The sequence below is a fragment of the Rhinopithecus roxellana genome, chromosome 14 (assembly GCF_007565055.1).
Source record: "Rhinopithecus roxellana isolate Shanxi Qingling chromosome 14, ASM756505v1, whole genome shotgun sequence".
NCBI classification, from domain to species: domain Eukaryota; kingdom Metazoa; phylum Chordata; class Mammalia; order Primates; family Cercopithecidae; genus Rhinopithecus; species Rhinopithecus roxellana.
The window spans coordinates 17,375,349-17,380,724 of NC_044562.1; positions in this window are offsets into that span (position 1 = coordinate 17,375,349).

Consider the following 5,376-nt stretch of genomic DNA (forward strand, 5'->3'; position numbering starts at 1 on the left):
GATTTCATCAGAGTAATTTCAAGGTACTTTGCACCACATGAAGTGCCTTCCTACCAGTGTGACCAGTGTCTCATCTGTCATTATTAGTACATCCCAGAGGCAGCCTGTTTTTGGGGCAAGAAAGGAATCAAAAGTAGGTGGACTAACAGTTGACTAAACTTGATCAAGTCTTGCCTCAACATAACTGGTCACTTAATAACTATTCTAAGGCATCAAGTTCTTGCTATGGTTTCAAACAAAATACTTTCTTATGAAAAACCCATCAAATCCTTCTACTTCATGTTACATGACAAAAAGGAGCATCTTGTGCTGTTCTACCACCACTCTCAGTTAATAAAGACAACAAGAATCTGGGACAGGCACCGTAGTTCATGCCTGTAACTCCAACAATGAGAGGCTGAGGCAGGAGAATCACTTGAGGCCAAGAGTTTCAGACAAGCCTGAGCAACACAGCAAGACCCTGTCTCCACAAAAAAAAAAAAAAAAAAAAAAGTTTGTGTTTTGTTTTTGTTTTTTTTTTTTGAGACGGAGTCTCGCTCTGTTGCCCAGGCTGGAGTGCAGGACTTGATCTCAGCTCACTGCAAGCTCCGCCTCCCGGGTTACGCATTCTTCTGCCTCAGCCTCCCAAGTAGCTGGACTACAGACGCCGCCACCTCGCCCGGCTAGTTTTTGTTTTTGTATTTTTAGTAGAGACGGGTTTCACCATGTTAGCCAGGATGGTCTCGATCTCCTGACCTCATGATCCACCCGTCTCGGCCTCCAAAGTGCTGGAATTACAGGCTTGAGCCCACCGCACCCGGCCAAAAAAAAAGTTTTTTAACTAGCTGGGCATGGGGCTCATGCCTATAGACCCAGCTACTCAAGGGGTCAGGTGGGAAGATCACTCAAGACTGGGAGTTCAAGGTTACAGTGAGCTATGATCACACCACTGCACTCCAGCCTGGGCAGCAGAGTGAGAATCTGTCTCAAAAAACCCAGGTGCGGTGGCTCACGTCTGTAATCCCAGCACTTGGGGAGGCCAAGGCGGGTGGAGTGCTTGAGGTCAGGAGTTTGAGACCGCCTGGCCAACATGGTGAAACCCCATCTCTACTAAAAATACAAAAATTTAGCCAGGCGTGGTGATGGAGTCGTAGTCCCAGTTACTTGGGAGGTTGAGGCTGGAGAATTGCTTGAGCCAGGAGGCAGAGGTGCAGTGAGCTGAGATTGTGCCACTGCACTCCAGCCTGGGCAACAGAGTGAGTCTCCGTCTCAAAAAAAAAAAAGAAGAAGACTTCTGGTCAAGTCTCCCCCTCCCTGACATCACCAAAATTGGCATAGATGGCCAGACCTCAGAGGGATCTATTCACTCATTCTAGGCCCAGTTTTACTTGTACTCATGCTCAATAGTATTTGTTTCATGAAACTCCTCCTGTAAAACAAAAACTTTTTGAAGGATAAAATAAAAAGGACAGGCTGGGCACGGTGGCTCACATCTATAATCCCAGAACTTTGGGAGGCTGAAGCAGGAGGATCGTTTGAGCCCAGAAGGTCGAGGCCGCAGTGAGCCGTGATCTCACCACTGCACTCCAGCCAGGGCAACATGGACATGGCATCAGAGGGTCTGCTTTGACTACAGCACTGTTTTCTTCCTGTGCTTCTTGTAGATATCAGTTAAAATGTCATTTTGGTGATCTCTCTAAAACACTTGTCACAGCCACAGTTTTGCATTTGTGTAATTATTTAAGTATCATCTGCAGAGGACAGGGATCATATGTGCATTCACTCTCCCCCATATCCAATGCCAAGCATAGTGCCTAGTACCAAGTAAGCACTCAAATATTATATTTGTTGATTAAGTGAATAAATGAACACTAAGTCTATAAGAAAGCAACAAAACATCTTTTAAGAGGACTTAAGAGTTGCATCATCGTCACAAATGTATCTTTGGTGGATGCCCAAAGCAGCTGAGCCCCCTTATTAAACTCAAAAAAAAAAAAAAAAAAAAAGTCAATTCAGATGTCTACATAAATTGCTCTGGCCTTCAATGTCTCAAGGCAAATGCTGAGCATCAAAGGCTGATAGGCTAAGCACACACACCCTCTGTATATAAAGCATACCTACTGGTTGCTAAGTAACAGTTGTTTTTGGTATTTCCTGATACTGCTGCTGCTACATAGGAAGCACTTCGGAAATACCAGTTAAATAAAAAAGAGCAACACTTCACAAGACTCTTGAGTATGAATGAAACAGTAACTATACTTAAACTGTGGTGTTTCATATAAACCTAACACCAAATGCAGAAGCAAAGAATCTCTAAGTGGCAAAGCCCTCAGCTAGTATTTTAGATCTCGCACAGGAAAAATGCCATCTAGATTTGTACTAAGACTATTTGAAAGAAATAGATCACAAATCAAGTGACCTAAGAGCATTAAATAAGAACTTCAAAATGCCACATGGAACTATTTCCCAAACTCTTAAGAATATAAAGAAAGGAATTAGGACTTCCTGTCCCCTCCAATACAAATACAAATTATATCTGTACTTTAGAGACAAATCAAGTCCCATTTCATCCATAAATGACTTCTCCACCCTCTGACCTACTACAGCACTTAAAATCTGTACCACATATTTTGCATTTAAACGAATGTTCATTTATTGCTTTCAATAATTTATGTGTGCAGCTTTTATTCTTTTTATATCTTTAAAGTGTATAATGCTGTAGATGCGTATAAAAATTTTTAAATTGGAATGAAATTACAGTTTTGAATGAATTTTGGTATACTCACACATTTTATTCCCAAATAACATCATTTCCAAAAATGGTTCACATGCCTCAGTTTTAGCTCCATCATCATCAGATTAAAAATAAAGTCGTTATCCAACCACGTTCAAATAAGGCTTACAGTTTTCTTAGTATCACTCATTCAAACTCAAATCAGGGGAGGTTTTCCAGTGCCATAGTGTCTTTTGAAGTCTAAGTCCAGGCTATTAACAACACCTGCCCCTACTTTCTTCAATGCAGCAAATTTCACTTGAAATATTTCTCAAACCTAGTCAGTCTTAGGAAGATTTCCTTCTGCAGAAAACTTGTAAGACACAAAGTCTAAGCTCTAGAATATACTAACCACACCTCACTCACAATTGGGAAGCAAATTCCCCAGAAAAGGATCAGTTCAAGATGTACAGTTAAATGAGTCTCACACCTATAGAACCATGGAACAGAACTGAAAACTCAGAAATAATGCCACACACCTACAACCATCTGATCTTCAACAAGCTGGCAAAAAGCAAGCAATGGGGAAGGGACTCCCTATCCAATAAATGGTGCTGGGATAACTGACTGGCCATACGCAGAAGAATAATACTGGATCCTTGTATTTCACGATATACATAATGGGTTAAAGATTTAAATGCAAAGACCTCAGTCAGGCACAGTAGCTCATGCCTGTAATTCCAGCACTTTGGGCGACTCAAGGCAGATCTCTTGAGCCTAGGAGTCAGAGACCAGCCTGGACAACATAGTAAAACCACATCTCCACAAAAAATTCAAAAATTAGCCGAACGTGGTAGTGCACAACTGTAGTCTCAGCTACTCGGGAGGCTGAGGTGGGAGGATCACTTGAGCCTGGGAAGTCGAGGCTGCAGTGAGCTGCAGTCACTCCACTACACTCCAGCCTGGGTGCCAGCGAGGCCCTGTCTCAAAATAAAATAAAATAAAATAAAATAAAATAAAAGACCTCAAACTATAAAAATCCTAGAAGAAACCCCAGGAAATACACTTCTTGACACTGACCTTGGCAAATTTTTGGCTAAGTCCTCATAAGCAACTGCAGCAAAAACAAAAATTGACAAGTTGGAACTAATTAAACTAGAGCATCCGCACAGCAAAAGAAATTATCAACAGAGTAAACAGACAACATACAAAATGGGAGAGAATATTCCCAAACTATGCATCTGACAAAGGTCCAATATCCAGAATCCCTATGGAACTTAAATCAACAAGCAAAAAACAAGCCCATTTTTAAAAATGGCCAAAGGACATGAACAAACACTTCTCAGAAGAAATACAAAAAAAAAAGATCACAACATATAAGCAGCCAACAAATATATGGAAAACATGATCATGACTAATTATCAGAGAAATGCCAATCAAAACCACAGTGAAACACCATCTCATACCAGTCAGAATGGCTATTATCAAAAAGTCAGAAAACAAGCCCTGTTAGGCTCCGTTGAGAAGGGAACACTTACACACTGTTGGTGGGAATGTAAATTAGTTCAGCCACTGTGGAAAGCAGTTTGGAGATTTCTCAAAGAACTTAAAAAGCCACCATTTCACCCAGCAATCCCATTTCTGAGTATATAACCAAAGGAAAACAGACCATTATACCAAAAAGACATATGCACTTGTATGTTCACGGCTGAGCTATTCACAACAGCAAAGACAAGGAATCAACCTAGGTGACCATCAATGGTGGACAAAAAAATGTGGATGTACCCTATGGAATACTATGCAGCCACAAAAAAAAAGAGAAAATCATGTCCTTTGCAGCAACACAGATGGAGCTGGAGGCCATAATCCTAAACGAATTAGCACAAGAACAGAAAACTAAATACCATATGTTCTCACTTATAAGTGGGAGCTAAACATTGAGCGCACTTACAAGTGGGAGTAGAAACACTGAGCGCCCATGGACATAAACATGGGAACGGTACACAGTGTAGACTACTGGAAGGAGGGGAGAGATGGGGAGTGTGGGCTGAAAAACTGCCTACTGGGTTCTACGCTCAATACCTGGGTGCAATACACCCAAGTGAGTAACCTGCATGCGTATCCCCCATATCTAAAATAAAAGTTTAAATTATTTTTTTAAAGAGTCTCTACGATCAATAAAGCACAAAAAGTATATCACTGTGGAAAGCCCAAACGTCAAGAACATGTTATAATTAAGAGGCTTCCATTCAAGATTCCCAAGGCTCCCCATCCCTGCCAGTTCCGAAACATCTCGATCAAGACCCTTGAGAACGCATCCACAGGTGACCCGAGCCTGGGGAAGCGTCCTCTCTACAGCAACAGGCTCTAATTCTGGTCTCGCTCCCCTCACACCATCCTAGGCTACAAAGGCCCTGGCGCTATAAGCGCGGCCTGGGAGGCCGGGTCGGTCAGGAGCGGAGAGTGGGGAGCTGGGGACACTGAGGGAGATGCCGGACAGGGAAGACGCGTGGGCCGGGGAGCAACGCCAGAGGCGGAAGACGCTCCTCTCGGGCCGCCACCGCAGGTGCCTGGCGAAGCGCGGCGGAGCCCTCCAGAGGCCAGACCCCAGGTCGTTCCCGAAGGGGTCGTGCAGCAGTAGGCGGTGTAGGGGGCAGGCGGGTGAGGGCCTCACCGTTTCTCCC